The following is a 26,793-nucleotide window of genomic DNA, read 5'->3' on the forward strand; positions in this document are numbered from 1 at the left end:
TCATCTAAGCAGGCGGCATATCGCAAGTGGATCAACGGCTGCATTAGCGGGGCATCTAACATTGACTCACTGAAAGCAAACTACAATAAAAATTCCAAGTCCTGTAGAAAGGCATACACGAGAGCGGATGTACAGCGCATTGTACAGATTGGTCATGACCTTGTTTCGCATCCTAGGGGCTCCCGTAGCTTCTGGTGTCTGACCAAGTCTGTGCAAAACAATTTCTGCCAACCTTCGCTGCCACCGCTCAGAAATCCGGACGGTTTGCTAGCTCACAGTCGCAAGAGCAAGCTGATCTCCTGGCTAAACTCTTTGCCGATAATTCCGTCATCGATGATTGTAGTGTACTGCCACCTACAATACCTTCATGTGGCCATACGATGCCTGACATCAAAATGAGGCAACGTGATGTGCGTGCGGAGCTGCAATCACTTGATGTACGGAAAGCTAGCGGTCCCGATGGAATACCAGCCATAGTGCTAAAGAAGTGCGCAGCGGAGCTGTCTTCTGTGTTAACGCGCCTGTTCCAACTTTCTCTCTCTTCGGTATGTGTGCCGGAGGCTTGGAGAAGAGCTAATGTGCAAGCGGTTCCCAAAAAAGGGGATCGGTCTGACCCGGCAAATTATCGGCCAATAGCTATCACCTCAGTACTTTGTAAGGTGATGGAACGGATTTTAAGCAACCAACTGATCCATTACCTAGAAGATTACAGTTTAATTAATGATCGTCAGTACGGGTTTCGACCAAAACGGTCCACAGGTGATCTTCTAGCGTACGTGACACACCTCTGGGGTGAAGCTGTCGACAAGCATGAGAATCGTTGGCTGTCAGCCTCGATATCTCCAAGGCTTTCAACAAGGTCTGGCACAGAAGTCTTCTCTCCAAGCTGCCGGCATATGGTCTGCCTGCTCAGCTATGCACCTGGATTGCCAGCTTCCTACACAAGCGTAGCCTTCGTGTTTTAGTTGATGGTTGCGCTTCACAATTCTATGTAGTGAATGCTGGGGTCCCCCAGGGATCTGTGCTATCTCCCACACACTTTCTTTTGCATATCAATGATATGCTCTCTCTTGGGAACACACATTGCTATGCAGACGATAGTACAGTGCATTGTGGATACCACGGACGCGCAGTGGCTGGGCGAGCGGAAATTGAGGTGAGGCGGAAGGATCTTGTCATTGAACTCGATAGGACGTTAGAGCTCATCGCCAAATGGGGCTCTGATAATCTTTTCGAGCTTAATGCCAAGAAAACACAGGTATGCGCTCTCACGGCGAAAAAGTCAACATTTTCCCCTCTTCCCTCCCTCTGTGGCACTCCGCTGGTGATGCAAAGCAAAATCGCCATGCTGGGGATTGACGTTCGCTGCGACCTTAGTCCAAGGGATTACATCGAGGCTGTTATAAAAACAGCTTCACGGAAACTCGGAGTTCTGAACAAGGTGCGGTGTCTTTTCACGCCACAACAACTGTGCCTGCTGTACAAAACACAGGTACGGTCTTGCGTGGAATATTGCTCGCACCTTTGGGATGACTCCGCTAAGTACCTACTGGAGGCCTTGGACCGGTTGCAGCGACGTGCCGTACGCATTATTGGCGACGAAAAGGTCACAAACACCCTTGAACCTTTACAATTGCGTCGTGAGATAGCAGCACTGAGCGCTTTCTATCGACTGTATCACGGCGAATGCTCTGAGTAATTATTCTCTTTAATTCCTGCTTCCCCCTTCCTTCTTAAGTCCAAGCGAGCTGGTTCTCGATGTCACCACCTAACTGTGACATCAATTCCACCGAGAACAAAGAAATTCGGCAACTCCTTTCTTTGTCGCACTTCCAAAAAATGGAATTCCTTACCAGCTCACGTGTTCCCCTCCTCTTACAACCCGGGTTCCTTCAAACGAGGCGTGAAGAGGCATCTTGCGGTCCGGCAAGGCGAAGGCGGCTAGTGCAGAACGTTTTTCCCGTCTGTACTGGCCGTCGTCGCGTTTAGACTCTACTTCCACTTACCATCAGGTGGAGTAGAGTCATTTGCCCTCCCGGCGAATATAAAAAAAAAAAACTTTGGGTTGTATTGATTTAATTTTATATTTTTGTTATTTAAATATACGATAACATAGAATTAAGACCCACTTTGAATAAAATAACATATAAATATAAAAGAATAAATAATACTTTGATAGATTACAATAATCTAAGTTGTTCCACTCAAAATATAAATTTTGTGTATAATTTAAATAATTGGCATTCAATCTTGCCTTTTCGGAATACAAAAAAGCAGAAATGCTGTATAAATTTATAATAATAGGCTTAAAACGCAGAAATTCGACTATATAGCTAATATTTTTGTATGTTTAAGCTCCCACAGGAGTGACATACTCATGACCGTGACCAAATGCCTAAAAGAAAATAGATTAATAAATAACTAGCATTGTACTTTTAACAAGGTTCATATACAATATACAAAGGATGTAACTCTTGAAACAAAAACTTCAGATTCTAGATAACGTTGTTCAGCAAATAGCGTTACGCTTATTGTTTATTTTATTTTGAATTATTCTAACTGAAAAGTTATGGTACAAAACAAACTCATTAACAATGATGAACAAGGCAAGCAGTAACTTCAAGAAAACTTACACATCAGAAACTTATTGATACAAACTTTCATCAAATAGAAACATACACAAACATCATATTTAACTTAAAATTATCAACAAGTTATAAAGCATGTACATGTTGGCAACATTTGTTTCTAAACTTTAACCGAAGCGAAATATTAAGACAAGAAACAGTCAATAAAAATGAGTCATTCAAAATGTTTTCAGAATTAATTCATCTTATATCATTCTCGTTTCGTATGTTTATATCAAACGATTCTTATAAACAGTTGGCATAAAAATATCGGTTTGTAATGATCTTTATAAAAAACAAAATAAACAGTCCGATCGCCAAACCGTTTGATTGTATCTTCATCGTGAAGGTAATTTTGACAATCCATCAAGTCTTATATGTAGCAACTTCCAGTTGTTTTTATAATGCAAACCAAACATGTACATACTGAAATAGTATTAATGGGTGTGTACGGCTATAAGGTGAAAGAAAAAATAAAGATTGGCTGACTATATGAGGGCTAACATGAGAGATACAATTTAATGTTACTTAAATTGTCTGGCCCATTTGGCAGCGACCCTGACTGCCTTCCGCTCTGGGTGTAGGTGTAATATGTATATCAGTATGAATTATGTATTTTTACGTACATCCTTCGGAGGTTACCTATAACGCAGACATTAATTTGCCTTTGTAACAGACGCGTGATAGTTGTATGTATTTCATTTATTTAAGAAATTAAGAAAATATTTTAAGTATGATTTGCATTTTCATAGTAAATAGTGAGTATAAAGGGAGGTATAAGAAGGTTGATTTTATAAGAGATAATATTTTCAGGAACAGCGTAAGTAATGATACAGTTAGGCATAAAGATAAACAGAAGAAATATACTACGCCGTCCAAATAAATAGATTAAGGGCAACGAATGATGATTTCGAGAATTAACAGAAGTAAAGCGAGCTAAACGATTCCACTGTAACTCTTATTGTTACAAATTATCTCGTACAAATGGCTATATATTACAGTAATCAGATGCGGTTAATTAATTAGTGTATAACGTAAATACGTATGTTTACACACAAGTAATTTATAGTGTCAGTGTTTCAGTTGTAACCATATTGATATTCTCAGCAAATGAACACGTGTTTCCGTGCATGATCGTGGTCTCGTTCCCTTGGCCGTAAGCGTTTGAAGCGAAGGCCAAATTTATAACACGTTAAAGCTTTTCGTTAACCCAGTACTGTAACTGTACTAGTAGACAATTAATAGCTCAGTGATACGAAACATGATGGTACCGAAGTAGTACTTTTGATCTTGATGGGTTATCTTTTCTACCCTGTAAAGGTCAAATGAAAATAATTGATAATATTTTATTAAAAAAATATTTTTGTATATTATTATAATTATTAGTATATATTCGTTATGAATATTATCCAATATTTCAAATTGATTGAGACTAAATATCATTTGATTGCGCTGTGATGAAATAAAAGTGTACAAAAATGTTTACATAGACGTTGGTGAATAGGTCGTAGCTGTTTTTCAATGTGCGAACTCAATGGTCCAAACAGAAAACTCCGTGTCATAAAATGCAATCACGTTGGCTCCAGTTCTTGAATTGAGTCTCATTACAACTTCAACAGCTTTAATGACTTTGAAGTGAGGAAAATAACGAGTCGCTCAAATATTTCTGGGATTTGTGGTCTATTCGTTTCTTCCATAATCATTTTATGATATTTTCTGCAATCCACTATGTATCCTTTTAACATGACCATTATATAGTTTATAAAGGAAATTTTATTTGGTCGTAGGGCTTAATGCAAGTTCGTCTGGGAAGGTACCACCAACTCATAATATATTCTACCAGCAAACATCCATACTTAGAATTGTTGTGTTCCGGTTTGGAGGTTGAGTATGCTGGTGTAACTGCAGGTACAAGAGACATAACATCTTAGTTCCCAAGGTAGTTGGCGCATTAGCGATATAAGAAATGATTTAATATTTTTTCCAATGCCAGTCTATGGGAGTGGAACTTAGCCTCTTTATAATATTATGCAATATATGCCATACACGCTAAAGCATGCCAAAAACTGTTCTACAGTTCAACTTAAAGATGTAATAAATAAAATAAATATAAAAGGCCTATACCTTACACTACTTTAGATATTTTTTTATTATTGTTGAGTTCTTAAAACGGAATAAGTGGTAAAATACGAAAAATATTTCTGATAAATAGTGATTAGTCCGTAGTATATAAATAGTGACCGATGCCCCACATTGTGGTCTAATATTATAAGCGTAAATCTTACAAGTTAATATGAACGGCTGTAGTGTGTTATTTGATCCTAAGGGAATACAAGACTATGTTACAATTGCACTCCTGGGAATACAGAGGTAGGACACGCCAACAAGATGAATTTAGAAGAAAGAAAGAAAGAGATGGTTTATAAAATCTTACATATGTTGACGACATGACCTTAACAAACTCCATTGAGAGCATTTAACAAATCACCGTATAATAACTTACAACATTGTTGTACAATGAGTAATAAAAAACTTTTATCCCTTTAAATAGGAATATTGCGTCGAATACATAATAATCTTAATTAATTAATGTTCTTCATAAAACATGCCACTATTCGAGCTATATTAGACCGCAATGTACCAACGAAATGAGTAAGATTAATTTGCGGCGACATTTGCTAAAGCATGAATTCATACTTTGGAATATTACATTAAAGGGGAAATGTTTCAAAAAGTGTAGTTGCGGATAAAAAGCTTATATCCCTGTTGGGTTGGTAGGTCCATTACGTGTGCAATCAAAGTTGTTCCATCTTAAGGAAAGCTAAATCAGATTAGTATAATTGATCCCATTTACTGTAAAGGAAAACGTCAGATAATCGTTTCCGATTAAAGTGCCTTCTCACTATTCAATTTAATCGAATTATCGAATCAATTTGTTGATTGGAAATGACCGTACTCTAATCTTGACTTTGTTTCGGACAAAGACACAGACAGATACAAGGAAAGCAGGCGTCAAGAATAAGTAAAAATTGGAAGATAAAATGTATTAATATGCATAAAATATTATGACACGAAACGAGAATATAAAATATTATAATAATAATAGCTTTATTTTTATTTATTAATGGTACGTATTTCTTATTTTTTTTATCAAATTAATTTATTATTAGTATGTCAATAAAGTGTTAAACATTTGCAAAGTGCATTGCATTATTAATAGATTTTCCAAAAAGTAAATGTCCAACTTGAATTTGAGAGAACCTAACATTGTTAGTAATCGTATAACTCTAGATCGACCCATGACTTTTACATACATATGTAGGCAGCCTGTATATTAGTGATTGAGACAAATAGTTTTTATTTTCTTTTCTGTATATATTTAGGTAGGTTGGCTGGCAAATGGGCCACTTCATGGTAAGTGGTCGTTATCGCCTTTATAGAGACATTGGCACTGTAAGAATAATTCTGAACTGCCCCTATATAACTGATCCCTACATAGCCTTGTTCCTGTATTTACAGTAGCTCACTGTCAAACCTGAAGACAATAATAAGTAGGCAAGTAGTAGTAGTAGTAGTAGCGCTGCGGTAGTGGTAGAGTAAGTGATGAGTGGATGGTGTCTACACATACATTTTTTTTTTTAAATATATAAACTAGCACTTGACTGTTATCACACCTGATGGAAAGTGATGATACAGTCTAAGATGTAGTGCGCTTGCCTAGAAGATGCCTATTCACTCTAGACTTGAAGGTACCCATATTGTAGGTGGTGGGAAAAACGGAGGTCGGGAGGGTATTCCAGATCTTAGGGGTGCGTATCAGAAATGAGAAAGCAAATCGTTTCGTACGTGTCTTAGATACATCAACTACGTACGGGTGCAGAACTTTACGATGCCTCGCAGTGCTATGGTAAAAAGGTGACGGAGGAACCAAATTAAATAGTTCCTGGGCAAACTCTCCGAAATATATTCTGTAGAAAACCGACAGACAGGCAACCTTACGACGGTGTTCCAAGGTCTGGATTTTTGGCGACCAGTGTCTGGTCGCCAATGAGCCTTCTAGCACGACGATCCACTGAATCTAAAGCTTCAAGCTGGTACTTAGCAGACATAGACGGGCTGACAAAAAACCCTAACACCAATTACAACCTGCATAACTACAAATTTAATTGTTTTTTTTATATTGTAGAAATCTGTTAGAAAATGATTGGTACTTAAGTAAACAAAAATCTTAAAATGCCTAGTCTCTCAAGCAGCTTAACGCTCCTTCATGTTTGAAGTACGTAGCTGAAGTTTCTGTTCTTTTGACTGAACACAAACTGTTTCGATCAAGTACTCGCTTTCGAAACTTTCCAAGAAAATATATTACGAATTCTTGCTTATATGAATAAATTGCTATCTAATGACATAAAGTAAATAAAAATTCTTTATACCGGAACATTTTCGTGTAATATATGTAAACTTGCAAAGCAATATAATATATATTAAAAACGTGACCGGAAAAGGTAGATAAAAAAAAATTGGTGAATTTTGATCAGACGAAATATTATAAAGGGCAGTAGATCCCGAGGTCCTAATTTTTAAATAAGGCTAATAAAAGGATTTTGGGGTTTTCTTTTGAGAAATTCTTAATAGCAGTCTTGAATCTGAAACCTACTAGAACATATTTTCTGAAGTCTGAGTTTCAGAAAACACTTAAAGCAGGTCCTATCTAAAGGATTATGAAAGTGATAAAATGGAGAGTCAGAAGTGCACTTGTGCTTTTGCACACAGTTACGCATAATATCTTTCGTGGTTAGCTAGTATTCCTTGAGAATGGCCATAGTGGCCGAAATCAGTCAAGAGATAATTATAATGATCATCACTACGACGCAAAAGTATAAATTCACAAAGATTTAGCTTCAGCTGATCTACATAATTATAGCTGATAAGTATCACATTTCGTACGCCGATTTTACGATACGTATTATGGTTAAATGTTAAGCTATGAGTATTTTATGCATGAACGTTAGGGTGACACGCATCATCAAATTTTCCTTTTTCGACCGTTCTATTTCATACTTTGTGATTATGGATTAGATTTACGTATAGGATATTTCTGTAAAAAAATTTTAGACGTAAAGGTCTATTTTTTATTTTTGTTTATGATCATTCAAAAATATACATTACATTTTTTTTAATACGCAAAGCAATATAGTTATATGATGTTGCAGATATTTACTTTTTACTTAAAATTTTATGGTATATTTTATAGTTGTGGCAGTTCTTTTTGGAGAGTGCCGTACCGTTATTTCCGACGACTTCATATAATAACGCATATTTCAAAATAACAATACACATATCATGAATACAATATGTACATATGTTTTGTAACTATAATCAATCTGGACCTCATCTAAGAGTACGTATCAAATAGATTAATTGTTTTTGCGTTAATTTGGATTAACAAATCTTACCTATGATCTATTTATTGTAACTTAAATAAAATATTTACTTATTTTTATTATTTTATAAATAAAATTTTCTTATGGTTATCTAGATTTGCGTAACACTATTTATTTTTAATTAATAATATGTCAACGGACTGTAAGGATTAAAAATACATTGGTACTATAAGAATTATTAACAAATCTTTACATCGCATTGCGCTACCAATCTTGGGAAATGAGAAGTTTTGTCCCTTGTGCCTGTAATTACAGTGGTTTGCTCACTATTCAAACCGGAATATAACAATACTAGTAGTGCGGTTTAGTGGTAGAATAAGTGATGAGAGGGTGGTACCCACGCGGACTGGCTGGCACAAAACCACCAAGCAAGTAGTATTTTATTTTTTATAATAAATCTGTATCTCTGCACTTTCGTCTTGTGCTGTAATTACCATTAGCGTATAATATTAATTAGTCCTTTTACTGTTTTCATTATACAAATATAAGCTTCTATTTAAGAAAAATCTCTGTAGTTTGATTATTTATTCTACTGCATTTCTATTAGGTATGATGTTTATATACACGCTTTATTAATTATAAAATAAAGTGTAAATTCAAATTATTGAGTGTAGGGCTTAAGAGTTTTAGAAAGGATTTATTTTGTTATTTATTTATTTATGAAAGTAATATTATGGTATTTGAAATATTTCCCCGGGAATATTAATTCACTAGAAGATACATCTCACAGACTAAATATTTTGATGCTGGATATAGGGCTTCCTCCTCTGGAGGAACTTGTTCTATCATGCTGCTCATTATCAATTCTACAATACTTTACATAAAGTACAATGGTAGTAAAGTTAAAGGTGCAAATCTTATCATTAAAAACATTTTAATTAAAGAGGGAAATTTAGAAGATTTATTAACTCAAGAGGGGATCGTCTCTTCCGATGACGGATTGGACGGTATATTTTTCACAGATAATATTTATTCCACTTCAACCAGAAAATATAACTTGTTTGCACAATAAAAAAATAATGTTATCAATTTCAATTTAAAAAATAATTGTTTGATTTAACATTTAATTAATTGACGTTGAAACTTACGACGGCATTTTAAAATATTTAAATATCATCTTCGCTTTAGTTTTGTAGTAGCGATAAATTTAAGAGACTGATGTTGATTTTTTATGAGCTATACAACTTTTGTAGATATTAAAACAATAAAAACAATCAGCCCTTTTCAGGGGTTAAGGAATTTTAGTCAGTTTGCACAAATTTAGATTTAAATGATTATATGGCTGGACCAGTATTAATGTTAACGAAACTAAATATACATACATCATTTTAAAAATAACACACAAATCGAACTCTGAAGTCTCAAAACATATTGTATTGTGTCAAAAATTGGACTTCTTAAAATTGGGCAACTGATAATATTCCAAATAAGAAGTGAATAAGGAAAAACATTCATTCATTGTTGTTAACAGGCATATTTCAGCGTGTCAGTTACACTGTCGGGATAATTTGCCTGGTGAAAGGTTAAGTAGAAAATTGACTCAAATTCCTTAAAAACCCGTTTTGACCACTAATTCTCACGACATCAAAATGAAACGTAAACTAGATAAAAATCTATTCTCATTCACAAACACGTTTATAGGCAAACTGCACCATAAAGTTTAGTTAGATATAACGGCTCTTATCTTCACAGCTTCCGCGATGAAGCCACCATTTTACTGTGTTATGTTTCCTCTGAGTCGTGGACCGCGTTCACTTTTGAAAGTATAAAATTAAATTTTTCATTTCCATTTGCATTTTATATTCATCGGAATGGACGTGAGCAATGCGCTTCGGGTTATTGCAATGGTTTGTGATATGTTCCTAATGATCATTGGACTTTTATATTTAGTTTTTGCTATAACGTGGTTAAAAATTAAAATCATGTACATTTCGTATTTATATTGGTTTTAATTTATCAATAAAAACAAATAATAAAATGTTTATCTAAAATACTACTACATATTAAATTATACGTGATTAAAATATTAGTACGTACATCAAAAGTAACTACAATTATTTTGCCATTAACGAGCTCCAAGAGAGATAACAAACGTAATTTCGTTTTAATGTGTACCCGCAAAGCAAACATTAACACCTTTATATTAGGAGTTTTTAAAACCAAATGTGTGATAGCAATTACAGAGGGTTCTGGCGAGTACTGCGAAAAACTGTAAAGCGTTTTAGTAAGTAGCACCCACCCGCAACCGAGTTTCAAATAATTCCAACTTTTCGTCGCAGTTTGCTGAGCAGTGGGACAGTATCTAATTACTTTCATAGACTGTCTTGCGACCTTGGATACGTTTCATGACTTTTGAATAAAGTTTAGGTCCTTGTGATAAGATAATTGTCAGCCATCAAAATCGGATTACAATTTTAGTTATTTTTTATGGGTACCTTTTCTAAGAATTTTGGTTTACTTTACATTCCAAAATCCTCTATGTTTAACGAGAATGCATTGCAATTCAACAGATAATATATTTACTGGTGGTAGGGCTTTGTGCAAGCTCGTCTGGGTAGGTACCACCCACTCATCAGATATTCTATCGCAAAACAGCAATACTTGATATTGTTGTGTTCCGGTTTGAAGGGTGAGTGAGCCAGTGTAATTACAGGCACAAGGGACATAAAATCTTAGTTCCCAAGGTTGGTGGCGCATTGGCTATAAGCGATGGTTGACATTTCTTACAATGCCAATGTCTAAGGGCGTTTGGTGACCACTTACCATCAGGTGGCCCATATACTCGTCCACCTTCCTATTCTATAAAAAAAAAAAAAGATAAATACCAGTTTTCGCACATCAATGATGTACAAAATTTGTCGAATTTTTTTTGGCCTTTTAACATATGAATGTGTATTTGGTAACACTTTTATCATGTAAAATAATTAAAGTAACATAATCTAATTGTTCCACTGATTTAAAGTTTTCGCAACCACTTTAGTTCAGGAGTTTTATACGACAGAATTTCATCCTACGCAAGCACGAGTACAAATTAAGTAGATTCGAATTGAAAAACGAGAATTCTACATATACTATTACTTAGATATTTTATTTATAGACCACCTACCTCATATCCTATCAGTAATTACTAACACCGTTGGTTGCCTGGAATAGATCGCTTTGTAGCGATAAGGTCGCCATAATTGTACATTTATTTAGGCAGTATACATGTTTTGTATTTTTCTCTTTGTGGTGTGGTGTACAATAAAGTATTAAGTAAAGTAAAGTAGATCATGTAGTATCTAATTCATCTTCGTCATATTTTTTTAATATTGAGTAGAATATGTACATAATTAAAATAACAGGAGAACAGTTGTTTAGTTTATTAGAAATATTTATTAATTGTTTTTAAATTTAGCCTAGAGCACTTGTTGAATAATTTAATTTTATACAAAAAACAAGTAAACCAACACGGATTCTGTTTATAACATCAGTAAAGATTTAAACTGCAGTTACGTTCCCATTCAAAGAGAAATATCGTCGAAAATTCTTTTAAATTAAATTCTATTTTAAATTTTACATTACTAATGTTTCAGCTATGTATGACGCTATTGAGCATGGTGTCTTAACCAGAAATCTCGGTGAGTCAAGGTCGGTTTTATCAATATAAATATGGCAAGCAATATGGCAAGCATCCAGCTATTTTCTCCTCGAAATGAGGGAACAACATTATTGGGTCACTATGTTGGAACGGAAGGAGGTAGGGGTTGAAAAAAACAAGTGTAAATCTATTATATTTCTATAAAAATGTCTCAAGTCTTATTTATTTATAAGGATTTTCGTGTCTTGGAAAATGTAGAGGGGGCTACAGCTTACGAAATTTAATTCTGAGTAGGTACCCCCTCGTCAGATGTTCTACCTCCAAACCGCAATACTTAGTTTTAAAGGTGAGTGAGTCAGTGTAAAATAATAGGCACAAAGAACCTAATATCTTAGCTCCCAAGGTTGGTGCACCACAAACGGGGAGGTTAGGAACGTTTAATATTTCTTACAGCGTCAATTTCTATGGATCGTGTACCATCAGGTGGCCCATTTACCACTCCTAACTATTTAATTTTAAAAAATGCCTTATTCATTAATGATATTGAACATTTGATGAAAATTTATTTTTTGAAAAATTATAAACCTAAATATTTTATTTACATATGTAATTATTTTTTAAACTTTCGAAGAAAACAAATATTCTTATCAAATTTATAAAACTGCACAACAAATCAGATTTTCCTTTGTCACAGAATAAATATTACGTTTCAACTAAGCCAAGATGCGGGTATAAGCGTGCTCCAATTTCGTGACCGTACAGTAAATTCTTTGTTGAAGTGAAAAGTTATATTGAATATGACAAATCTAACGAAAATAAAAATTTATGTAAATAATATGTGATATCATAAAATCTAAATTAGAACCATTTCAATATTTCGACCACAAAGAGCACGCAATGTTTATATACGTATAATTTAATTTATTAAATATTCAATGGCCATGAATTTCAGATAAAGGGCGCCAGAGCTAAGTTTCGAGGTCGAATTTAACGGCATCGTTTTTATATATAACATTTGGAATTTTAAAAGAATGACTTAAAACTACATACGAAAAATTTATATTTCCGTTAGATGTACTTTAGTTGTGAAGTAATGATAAAACGTGAATTTTACTCAAATATCGCGGATTAAATTAATGCAGCTTATTACATTTTTTGTATATAATTCATCTCATTCTGGTCGCTGAAGGAAGACGTCATGAGGAAACCTGCAAGTGTTCATCCGGAAAATCTCCGACATGTATTAAAGCGGTATGGTGGTCAACCCTCACCAAAAGAGGCTTTTTTTAAGCAATGGGTATTTACTGACTGTTACATTATTATTATAGTGGTAAGCATAAGACAGAATAAGCGTAAAGGTAGAAGGAAATTTACTATTGAATACAGTTTTATGAAGTACAAAAGCCAGATGTCCGCGAAATATTGAATTTTGTAATATCAGATTGTCTTGACCTAGTATTGGGATTCATTTTTGAAACCGCAAGAGAGATATTCAAAAAGTAAATCCGGTACAAATCCGAGCCGTCCTTTATAAGCCACTCTCTGAATAAGACTCGTATCACACAGTTATTTCGTAGCTTATAGCAATAGTTCAGTTTATAAATGTATAGCGTTTATATGAAGAAGATCTCTTTTTAGTCACTCGACTGTACACAGTTCTATAGATACAGCTGCAAGTGTGATACTGGTCTTATTTATTGGATGTTATGCGGAGGCGGTGAGATATTAGTTTTTTTGTTTATTATCCACTTTTATACGGACGAGAATTAATTAAAAATCTTATAATTGTTACAGGTGAGTTTGTTGAACAATAAATATATGTTGCGGAATAATAGAAATTTGTTTTATTGGTCTTATATCTGACTGTATAACAAAACTAATTATAATGTAATTTTTTGTTTTAATCAAATAATAAAATATTTGCATTAGTAAGATATTAGATATATATAATATTCTAAAAAAAAGTTATAAATGATTGACGTGTTAAATTTTTAGCAATCTCAATTAAATTTGATTTGGTTCTGATAAAACGCTGCATAGTTCTACGTACACAAATTAACATTTCTTGTTCCCACCTCGTTCTTAACAAGTTGACTTGACCTTTTAATTAAAATATAATCTAATTATACGTGAACTTAACCAACTTGCAATATACATGCATTTGTAAATTAACATTTTGCAAGATAATCATTTCATTTAAACGTTTAATACCTACGACATCAAAAGGCAGATTCTACTTAAGGTGGTGACTGATTCGCATGAATTGAACGTAACATGTTACAACTTGAGCATTCGTAAAGCAAATTCGCAGCGAGCTCCGCGTACTTCCTCTTTGTCGGTTTTAAATAGCTTTGAATGTTACGCTATAAGACTGACGAGTTTGAATTTCTCATATCTATAATATCGTCTGACATTTTAACAACAAATTAAAGTAGAGCACGATTGAGCACACAAATGTATTATTCTATATTTTATAACTCACAAGCATTACGTTATCCTTTTTATATAATGCAGTAAAGACTATTGGCATAAAGTATAAAAGTCACGCAACGGCTGTTTAGTTAAACACTGATTTTGCTCTTTCTGCCATTACAAATTATACAATAGAATGAAGGAGATACAGCATTAACTAATCACTCGCAAAACAACGTTCAAAAATAAGGCTGTATATAATTTAATAATCATATAGTCTTATAGTTATAGAAGTTATCCGTCAGGCTTAAGGTCGACGTAGCGGTGCAAAATCACTAAGCCTATCGTATGACAGTCTTCGGGACTCGGGACTGCGAGTTCTTAGTTTTTTTTTCCTTTCCAAAACTGAATACAAATGAAAAAGTGGCGCATACAAGAACACATAATATAATATTAATTTAAGCCTAAAAGTTACTTTAAATTAGAATTTTCATAATGTTTAAAAAGTTATACATTACATATCAAACAAAAATACAGTTGCAAAATACACCATTCAAACAGGTATAGAAGAAAAATACATTTAAGCTACCGTTGGTTTGGAATGAGGATTCTACTGGCAACCAAGGCACCGGTGAGAACCTCAGTACTTTAAATACCCTAATACTTGGCTGTTCTCAATAAATATAAAACTTGTAAATGTAAGCTGCAATTATATTTAACTAGATTCCGACCACTTTGGGCGGTGTACCCTATATCCTTTTTGCCCGTGAAAATGTGTATGGCAAATTTCATGATGATGATTTCAGCAGTTAAGACTTGAAAGTGTAAGAAAAAAACGAATAAACAATCTCGCTCTCGCATTTATAATAATAGTTATTATTAGAAATATTTACGATAAATATAAGACATTAAAGTTAAGTAGATAATATTTGTTTTTTTTATAGTACAGGAAGACGGACGAGCAAATGGTCCAGTGGTCACCAACGCCCATAGACATTGGCATTGCAAGAAATTTTAACCATCGCTCACATCGCCACCAACTCTGGGAACCAAGATGTTACGTCCCTTGTGCCTGTAATTATACTTGCTCACTCAGCCTTCAATAATAATAATAATAACCCTTCAAACCGGAACACAACAATACCAAGTAGTAGTATATCGTGTGTTTTGCGGTAGAATATCTGATGAGTGGGTCGTACCTACCCAGACAAGCTTGCACAAAGCCGCCACCAGTAAAATGATTTACGTGATGTGATTTGATTTACTTAAGAAATTTTTATTAAGATTTTGGTTCTACTGATCAAACTATTGGTTTGAAAACTAAACTAACTCTAATGAATGAATCAACGCTATTAATGCACATAAAATTTCAACTAATTACAATTTACAATGTCAATTATGTACAAAGTATTACTTTATTTATTGTGCTTATATATTTAATACCCTTTCTTATTGCCTTCCCCGCTGAAAAGAACGGTGGCTTATTTTCGCGCAGAGAATCGGAAGCGATTCAACGATAAAACGCTGCTAGCATGTTGTTATCGTTAGTTGCGGTCCGTCGGTTATACAATATTGTTCAAGCTGCGTTTAGTAACTCCTAGTCAATATGCTACTTTGAATAAACTTTAGAAATGCATATTCTTATTAGTGATTTCTGCTTTATTCGGAAACGGATAGATATTTATATCGATGAATATCCGTCTCGGCTTCACGCGTGTAGAATAAGGATCTACAAAAAAAATCATACAAAGAGCACGAAGCAATTTATAAGGCAAAGGTCATTCAAAAAGGTTTTATTGAATAACTAACTTTTGCCCTCCACTCAGTTCACGAGAAAGTCTGTTTATTACGATATGTAATGCATTTTAGTATTCTGTTATTCTAGTTTTATCATCCACACTCATTTTTTGATAATTTATTGTATGTACAGACGCATGGTTTCTACTGCTTTATATATATATAAATGAGTGAAGGTTCGTATTAAACGTTCAGTACCTGTAATCCGATTGAATTCAAAATCTGTACAGTTGTTATTGACACTTGCGTGAATGTATTTGGCATAGTGCTATGAACGCACAATAGGTCGTCGAAGCGTATTGGACATTCGTTTTAAAAAAAATTAAAAAAACTTAATAGATAAGCAAAATTCGTCAGATTATATTGAGTAAAGGTACAAATAAACAATTACCATACAAAAAAAATAAAGAGTCAAATTTAAAAGGAAAAAATAATAAAAACCTTTCAGTTTTAATAATTTTAGTCTAGTGCTTAGAAGACGTTAATCTTAACCAACGACCGCAGATGCAAGCCTTGGCAAGCACCGCTTAATTTTTAAGTGTTAATTTGTTTTTATAGTCATCACGTCCTTGGCGGTTAAGGACAGAGTGGCAAAACCTGCATGTGTCTATTTTCACTAAAATTCTGAAACGTGTATCCAAGCGCACACGAGCTTGATGGAAGTTCCAATCCTTCTTCTCAAAGGGAAAAAAGGCCTTAGCCCAGCAGTGTGACATTCACAGATGGTTCCTTATAAGAAATTGCTAAGAAAAATGGTAAATTGCATGTCGTAGTGCTGCAGAGTGGAACCTCATAAAGCGTCGTCGTAGATTTATATATTTTATGTTTGTTCGGGTATAACTTTGTTGTTTATGAATCTTGATTGATATTTTATTGTTGTGTTCAGTATAGCTCTTACGTATTTCTAGTCCTTGTCCAGAGGGTGGATCTAACAGTTATCTGTCCGATAGCTGGTTGGAATCACTACGGGTACGCGACCCCGGACTGCTCTAGCTACTAGTGTCACATTCCTGTATCTTCCGTGATTACAGTATCCTCACCCCTCTCCTTGATACGTTGTTTCCCAAAATTATCCCAGCGTCACGCCAAAGAAGAAGGAAAACTAATATTAAACCCGGAGCGGTGCCTTCGATTAGGCGTAAGCCAGTCGCCTACGGCCAAACCAGCACTACACGTATTGACTCGTCATTCCTGCGGATCCTGCTGGGGAGGAGGAGAGGGTGGCATGGGTACTTAAGCAAGTGAGCCAGCGTAACTACAGGCACATAACATCTTAGTTTCTAAGGTTGGCGGTGCATTGGCGATATAAGGAAAGGCCAAATATAATAATATAAGATAAGAAGGAATATAATGAAAGGTATAATTTCTTACAGCTAGAATGTCTATGGGCGGTGGTGACCATTTACCATCAGGTGGCCCGTCTGCCCATCCGTCTACCAATAAAATAATATAAAAAAATTTTGAAGCATGTACAGTCAGACAATTTTGAATTTGTTTTTGTCTTTATTTTGAAACTAAAAATATTTTTATCAATTTGAGTTTACAGATTGTTTAAAATATTAGTATTTGTACTGTTAATTTGTCGAATTCAAACTCAACTTAAATTTAATTCATTTTCCCCAAGAAGTTTTTACCTCATACTGTAAAATTATGTTGAATGCAGTCACGAGGGAATGCAGACTAGCGATAAATAATAAATCGTCAATAAATGTATACGTATAGCAAGAAATATTATGAAGAAACTATTTTAGCATATCATAAATCTAGTAAATAATTTTGCATTCGTTGAATTTAAATTTCAGCTTACAGATATATTCATAAATACACATAATACATAGAATTCAAATAAACCTTTACACTCAAAACAGCCGAAGCGGTCCCGTGGGTAGACAGACCTACAGGATCTTATCCTATTACAAGTTTTCACCCGCGGCTCCATCCGTAAGTGAGACAGGGACGGGTGATTGTTAGATACGCTGTCCTTTTCTATACCACTGACAATGTGTAAGCAAATTCATGATCGGTTTAGAAGGTACGACGAGATAACGTAACAAACAAACAAACTTTTACTTTTATAATATTAATAATGATATAAGATTGAAAAGTCAAATCCGTTCGAACATTAGGCTAGCATGTGCTTATTTTGTGTTAATAATTTATCTTATGATTGACAGTACAAGCAAAAAATACCGCGACGAAACTTGAAAGATGAAGTTCTCTTATTATTGATAGGTGAAAAGACCTTTGCCCAGTAGTGGTATACTTCAAAATGTTATTGTTTTTTTAACATTCAACCTTATATAAGCTTTATAAAAGTGGATTAGACTGCGAAAATTTAATGAGTCATTTTACATTTTGTAAAAGCCAACTATAATCTCAATCAACATAATGGCATAGAAGTGTCATATCTATATTATTTTGTAACACGCATACATATATACATATTATTAATGTTTTAAAATAATATTTTTATAATTATTTAAAAAAAAAGACTAATTTACCCGCTACAAACACTGCGTATATATAAAAGCAGAATCCTACAACCTCTTTTGAATAGTGCAATTATCAATTAAGGAGAAACGTAACTTCTTTATTGATGGGAATGAAAAATATCGATATCAACAACAAAACGCATCAAAGTTGTTCATAAATAAAAATTATATAACATTAATTTAATAGTATTATCATTATATTTACTAAATAATTTGAGTATAAATTACGTAAAAGCTATAAAAAAAATCATATATAAAATAATGCTTTAATAAATGTATAAAAGCTTGGGGCGTTCATTTATATTACCATAAACTTAGCTAGCGATGAAATGTAAGAACAATTAATATCAGCAAGGCTTTTTTTGGCAATAATTAAATTTATTTTTTAGATTATTTTTCAAATTTGAACTTATTGCTAAAAAGTGCAACGCGTGTACTCATTTAGTTTTTATAAAGGTAGCTGAGCTAATCTATATATATGTATGTATTTAATAATAGATTAAATACCCGCGAGTAAAGCGCTTATGATAGTACGAGCGCATAGTGTTCTAAATAAGATTTCCGATGCGAAATTCCAATCCTAAACTTGTTTTGATCTCAGTATGATCTGTTTCTCCGTTCCGAAATTAGAATCGTTCCCATCCGAGTGCTCTGGAGTTTGAGATACACAATTATACTTGTGTCATGTCAGTCAATCATAAATGACTTTTGCAATTACATTGAATCGAAATTCAAAACTTCATATGGACTTATTATGTGGAGAATCGTTATTGCGATTCAACGGGGGAATGCTGCAAGCATTCTTGCCAAGATTTGTAAATAATCGTTTTTTAATTTTGATTTGTATACACATGGTGGACTTTGTGCTAGCCCCTCTGGGTAGGTAAAACCCATTGATATCATGTTCTACCGCCAAACATCAATACTTATTGTATTTCAAGTTTTAATTAATTTAGGGCCAGTGTAACTGCAGGCACAAGACTAAAACTTATTTACTTATGGTTAATATTTCTTACAATGTCTATGGGTGGTGGCTATCTGCCACTCTGGGAACCTATGCTAAATTAAAAAAAACTCATTTTAAAATGCAAAAAATGCATTAGAAAGCACAGCAAAGCATCGCATAGACGTCACGGAATAACTTTTAATGAAACTGTAATCCAGTTTAAAGCTATGAAATATAAAATACAAAGTCCACCCATCTTAGACATCTTGAATTAAACCTAATTAATATAATTTAATTGTTGCTTAACATTTATATTTATGTACATAGAATTTAAATAACTAAACAAAATTGTTTTAGTTCTGATACTATTCATAACTGCTATTTCAGTTTATTTATTCTGTGTAATTATTTAGACCTAAAAGTACAATTTAAATAAACATTATTCTATTTCACATTAAGCAATTTATGGTTGACTTCAATATAATATTAATACATAAGTTTGGAAACTAGATATACGAGTATATGTCAAATTAAAATAATGTATAAAAACGGTTTTAAATCTCGTGCGGGAACTCGATGACTCGATGTGTATAATCATTGTGTCTATTATTCATGTATTACTTACATGTTTCCGGATTTCAAACGAATTTATAAATTCTTGGAAGCATGTTTAATGTTATGTTCCTGAAATAGCTCGGAGGTATTGTTGCTGTTGTTTTTTATATGTAAGCATGTAATTAATATAAATCAGGATATAAGTAATGAATGAAATTTGCAGTACTTAACTGCCTGTAAAATTTTCATTGCCGAGCAAAGGCCTAATTCCTTAAAAAAGCCTGGTTAGGTGGTCTAGTAGCTAGATACAAGCCCACAAATCCCTAGGTCCTGGATTAAAAACCCAGGTCGGGTCAATAAAAAGTTATCGGGTTTTTTCTGTTAAAGAATCTCGTAAAGCCGTCCCATCGGATTATGAGAGTGCATCTGCGTTTGCGTACACACTTGTGCACTATAATATGTCCCGCGCAGTTGACTTATTATATCTTGAGATTGGCCATCATAACCGCAATCGGTCAGGAGAACATCATAATTTTAAAAAGGTTTTGAAATTATTCTACAACTGCTGCTGTTGGCTGTGGATGTACATATGACATGCGACACGTGTAGATTTCCTCCCGCCGAGGAAATGCGTCGGGTACTCACATGTTTTGTTCAATGATATGTTTCTATTATTTCGCTATTTTTCCTCTAAATATTTCCAATTATGTACTTAAGTTCAGAAAATTAAACATTTCACTGCACAATTTAAGTGAACATAGGTAACTTGCGGTAATTTCTACATGCATAAGTTTTTTTCATAAAAAGTTATGTGGATAAGTTAACAACAGTTTCAAGTCAGCGTAACACAAATTAGAATATCTTTTTCAACGAAAACCTTTTTTGTTTCAGTATTTAAAAGCTTGGATGGTCCAGTTGTTAGAATACGTGAGCGTTGAAGAGATTGCGGGCTTGGCAAGAGTTGCTGGAGTTTCATGATTTTTATTTTGTGTTTATAATTTTATTTTCGAAAACATCGTGAAGAAATCTGTACTCTGGGATGAAAACAACACGTGTACTCAGACATACGCATTGGTGCATTGGTTATATATATGTATATGTCCCAAAATTTTCTTTACAAAAGGAGTAAATGCCTTAGCTGACCTGAGGTTCATTTACAGGCTGTTACATGATACATACATGAAAAACTGGATTTTTTTTCTTGACTTGTCTTTAAACTAAAATTTACCCCTTTTTGATAAAGTTTTATAGACTTATATAATTTACATAAAAGTAATAAATATTAATCTGTACATTTTTAACCACTCATTTCTATGAAAATTCGCATAGTAATAGCTAATATTCATTTAATATATTAGATTCATAGTCAAAAAACTACCAATTCAAAAATAATCGCAATTTATAAATAAAACAAAAAAAATCAATGAACAAATAGTTCCTACATCTTTACGACGAAATATCTGGCGTAAACGTTATCTTTACTCATCCAACGATTTACGATCTCGACCGACTGTTTTGAGAATTTTGCGCATTATTCACGGTCTTGCCAAGCATCTGCTTCAGAGTACAACACATTCATTTAGCCAAGAAAGCTTCACAATACACCGCTAAATGTCGGCGTTGAAATAAAGCTTGCCATAGACGCTCCTTTATATTTTTCAATTAACAATGCAATCATTAAGACAAAAATAATATAATAACTAATTTAAATATATATAATAACCAATTTATATTTTGATTTGTGTATTTATTTGGTAAAATTTTAGGACCGTATTATACAAGATGTCTTTCTGACCCATTTCGGTCACGGCGACTCTCAAGTGATAGCCAACTGGATAGAATATAATGTAGTACACAAATGTGTGCGCAAACAAAGGTGCATTCTCATAATACGATGGGACGGTTTTACGAGATTCTTCGACAGAAAAACCCGATAACTTTTATTGACCCGATTAAAAAAATATCTTACTCTCAAGCCTGTCTCGACCAAAAAGAGTCTAAGCGCAGGATACATAACTCTTATGTAAACAAATTGCAGCCGATCACGTTCCAAAAAATATCCATTGGAAATATAATAATACTACTATTAGTATTTTTTTCTACACATTCTTTCGACTGTCACATTCACATTGTAGACAGATTTGGGAGTTTTATTTTAACTCATATATATGTATAAGTAAGATAATCTATGGCCAGTTTTAAACAACAAACCTTCACGATTCAGTTTCCGTCGAGTGTAAACTAGGACAGACCACGTCGTTATCAAGCTATCTTGCGGTGTCGTAGCGATTTAAGACGACAACAAATTTTTGTAAGCGCGCTACTTTATTTAGAGGGTAAGGGCTTTAATTGTACGAAAGTCAATTTGTTTATAACGTAGCATAGTCTATAAACAGCTTTATTCAGAAACTCTTACAATTCACTCGTCGCGTGTAAAATAGGACAGCCCCCGTTATCGTCAGGCCTTATCTTGTGGTTCCGTAGCGATTATAAAGTTGACAATACACTTTTGTTGGCACGCCGCCCCATTCAAGACATGAACGATCGTAATCGCATTAATGGGGTAAAGCCCTTAGTTTACACGTAATTAAGGCAAAGCGGTTTACGTTTAATAATGTGTTCAGGGAAAATCCCTTTTCGCCTTCGTGTAATAAAAATAATTACTAAATTATTGTCAAATATAATAAATATTTTATTATTTTCTTTGTGGTGTGAAAATAAATTTGAGAATATTAATTATTAATAATAATTTTAGATAATCTTGCTTTATGTAGATTTTATTGTTTATAAAACATGCTAGGTATTTTTTTTATTTATATGACCATATATGAACCACCAAAAATAATAAATAGTATCAGACGAAGTATTATATTTTATTACAGGTATATATGTTCTTGTGATATTTTTACATAATCGTATTTCGCTTTTTATTAGAACTTACCTTTAATATATTGGAAGGAATAGAAAACTCAATATATCGAACACTTCACTGTAATTGTCTAGAAATAACCAGACTTTTTACTAGCACAGAGCACGAATATCTGTAACAAAGAAAAAATAATATTATTTCACGCAACAGATTAAAATTACGCCTAAAAATAATTATGTAAAAACTCTGTAGTCGGACAATGTTTACAAAAAATTTATTATATTATTTAATTATTAGATTAGCTATAATCGTGTTTAAACTTTTTTTATCTTTTATAAATGACATCATAATCCATTAAAAAAATGCGATGTCAAGAATCGTTATTTTTGTTTTCTTGATGTTAGGGCTTTGTGCAAGTCCATCTAGGTACGTACCAACCACACGTCACATATTCTACAGTCAAACATCAACACTTAATATTGTTGTGTTCCCGTTGTAAGGGTGAGTAAGCCAATGTAAATAAGAGCACAAAGGACATAACATAGATCCCAAGGTTAGTCGTGCATTGGTGATCTAAGGAATGGTTAATATTACTTATGGCTGGGGTGTCACATTTACTGCAGTCTGTGCTTGATATCCACCGTCAATACGGCGATGAATCATGCCACGGCTGCCCGGTCCAATAGTTGTACACACTCTTCGCATCCTCCCTAGCACAGAAGACCAAACTGAGGATCTTCGGAGCTTATGCCCGCTCGCGCCTGACCAGAAGCGACAGATAGAAGCACCAGAAGCGAAGCAGATCCAGCAGAATCGATGCCTGCGAATGATAGTAGGAGCCCCGAGGTACGCCAGAAACGACGTCACACACACAGACACCAGAAAGCCCATCGTGGAGGAGTTCATCCGACACCTCGCGCGCACAATGTTCGGAAGAGCGGACAATAGTGCGTGCACCTCCACGGCATTGCACCACTGCATACACGATCACCTGAGGGGCGTCCTCTACCTCGGGAACTCCTGCTATCGCCTGTCAACTGCTCTATTGCACGCACTGATGGCAGCGACGAACAGGACCACGAATGGTAGGACGACAACCGCTGAACAAGACAACCACCCGGATAAGACAAACTAAACACGGACTAAACGAAGACAACAGCCACTGGGTCATTGAGACTCTGGCCCTTCGGGCCAAAATGAAGACACGGCAAGATTACTTGCCGATGAGGAAACCCGAGTAAAAGGGGCAACCCCGAAGCCCGTACCCGGACTGGCTAGGCCAGTCAGGAAGAACCAGGTCTCTCTTACTTGTGACGCCATTGTCTATAGGCAGTGATGACCACTTACCATCAGGCGGCCCATATGTCCGTCCGTCTACCTCTGTCCGTCTTTTTTATTATATATATATAAAAAAAAACAAGAGAAAGTCAGAGATTTAAAGATCAATTTAAATAAAAAGAATCATGAATTTTATTCACTGCATAAAATATTATCCTTCATCAAAATATAATACACAGAAATAATACACAGTAATTTGCAATAGAATATTATGAAGAACTCATGAAAAGAGATCAAATAAATAAATCCAAAATAAGAATATATAATTAGACCGCAAATCCACTACTCCATCATAATTTAGCTAATCTCATACCTGTGTAAAGAATTCCCTTTCTATCTACACGATTGTTCCAGCCTTAATGAGAAAATCAATTATTCAAGAAAAACGAGCGTGTTGTATTCTCCTAACAAAGATTTTAATATAAATAAAAATCTGAAGTAACGTCTAAATTTTGACTCAACGTTACCTTTATTTGGGAATTTTCCTTTCTTTTACCTTGTAGTAATGATAAATTATGGGGAAGAGCATATTCGAAATTGCTGAAAATTATTATTTATTAGAAAAGATATGCTTCTTTAAAGATTAAAGCGGCATTTTTAACCCATTCTAATTCTCATTCATTCTCATTCGAAGACAGATATTTTTATACGTATGTAATCTGTTTTATTTCATTCATTGATATTCGAAAATAGATATGTCAGTTTTATTTATTCTGTGGCACTCAATTTTAATTTATGAGATGGATTTGCATTAGAACAAAAAGCATAGTGCGAAAAACATACATTGAATATTCTGTCAATAGACAGCATGTAGCGTTTCACTTGGTTGGACGTTTGTACAATTAATAGAATTTAAATGTATTAAAAACAAAAACATTATTCAAATTGATACTTATTAAAGTGTATTTGGTACTTCATTTGGGAAACAATATAGTTCTTAAAAAGTTAATAAGTTATTTCTAAATAAAGCTTTTATGTACTAAACGCGATTATTACTTGTACAGTATACTACTTTTATACTTTAAATACTGAATTAAGTTCTCAATAAGAATTATTATTATATGAATCAAATATATGTATTAAATTTAACTATTATAATTAAACTATTCAGTAGATTAGAGCGCATTGTCACAAAATACAAACGTAAAAGGAAATTTCACATTTATCGGTTAGGTGATAATGGCTTAAGAAATAGTTGTAAGATTTTTATAAAAACATATAGTGTCATTGAACTGTATATAGCGTTAGTTTTTATAATGTTCATATTACTCCATTTACACTATTTGCTCAACGTGTTTTGAAAAGACTGCGATCCTCACTATCATGAAGTGGACGCGAAATCATCGAGTAATGACGTCTTTGAACCATGTCGAGCATTCCTCGATAAATAATGTATATATAGGCCTCTGCATCTTTGTCAGATGATTTAAGCAAGCCACTCTCCGTGTTGTTTTCCACCTGCAAGACAGGTGAGCGAAGTGTCCTCTCCGTGGATGCTGCTACGCCTGGGCAGGCGACTTTATGGCAACACGAGCTTGCCCAGTACCCATGCCACCCTCTCCTCCTCCCCAGCAGGATCCGCAGGAATGACGAGTCAATACGTGTGGTGCTGGTTTGGCCGCAGGTGACTGGCTTACGCCTAAACGGAGGCACCGCTCCGGGTTTAATATTAGTTTTCCTTCTTCTTTGGCGTGACGCTGGGATAATTTTGGGAAACAACGTATCAAGGAGAGGGGTGAGGATACTGTGATCACGGAAGATACAGGAATGTGACACTAGTAGCTAGAGCAGTCCGGGGTCGCGTACCCGTAGTGATTCCAACCAGCTATCGGACAGATAACTGGTAGATCCACCCTCTGGACAAAAAATAATGTATAATGTAAAAATAATGTAAGCGTAACCTAAATGGTTAATGATAATAACGTCCAGATTTATGAGTGAACGTTAAACAACCAGCCTGAGAAGATATTTAATACAACAGTTTAAACAGTTAAACTAAAAACTTAAATAAAATATTTACTAAGCAGTCAATCTTCATAACTACCATGCACGTATATTTATTAAGTGCGTTTTCTTTAAAATTGTAATTATTGTAATTGTATTTGAGATATTACGATTTCCGAACTTTGTAAAAATGAATTAGTAAGTTTAATAAATATATTAACAAAGATTTTGACATTTAATTTTAATTAAAACCACATTCAATTTTATATTTTTTAATAAATAAAATACTTTGTTTTATAATAAGAACTAGTTAAAACTTCGCGGCAAATTATATTCCGAAGCAACCTTGAATATACTATGGGCTTACATAGTGACGTGTACGAGCTTTTAGTTATCATGTTAGCCATTAGCACCACTCCGCTTTAGTTTATCCAATATGTATTTGTATTTCAAAGTGGAGATTTATCATTGCATTCTCAGATGTATCTGTTTCGTGCGTTCGGATACAGTTAAATGAGTTCGGTGAGCTGGGTTTAATACAATTCAAACTGCAAGATCAATATTACATAGTATACATTACAATGTTACAATCAAAATACAGAGTACAGAGAAAGCGAATTCATAATGCATGTTGCAATTTGTAAACAATTAAAATTAACTATTTTAGTAACAGTTTAAAAAATATGTACGACATTTCAGCTTTAACGGTTAGGTAAAACTGGCTTGCAATTCAGTTGCAAGATATAAGCATTTATTAATTCGGCTAGAAAAATCGGTGCGTATGCGTTTTCT

At 34.0% G+C, this 26,793-nt stretch overlaps 1 long non-coding RNA gene across 1 annotated transcript in view; it reads right to left on the bottom strand.

Annotated features, from left to right (window-relative positions):
• LOC126770696 (uncharacterized) overlaps nucleotides 1-26,793 on the bottom strand; it is a 76,242-nt gene that overhangs the window by 38,581 nt on the left and 10,868 nt on the right. Inside the window, exon 2 of the long non-coding RNA XR_007669480.1 lies at nucleotides 22,792-22,891. This is a non-coding gene — a long non-coding RNA (uncharacterized LOC126770696). The remainder of the gene's footprint in view (nucleotides 1-22,791; nucleotides 22,892-26,793) is intronic.

This window comes from Nymphalis io, chromosome 9 (assembly GCF_905147045.1).
Source record: "Nymphalis io chromosome 9, ilAglIoxx1.1, whole genome shotgun sequence".
Classification (NCBI taxonomy): Eukaryota; Metazoa; Arthropoda; class Insecta; order Lepidoptera; family Nymphalidae; genus Nymphalis; species Nymphalis io.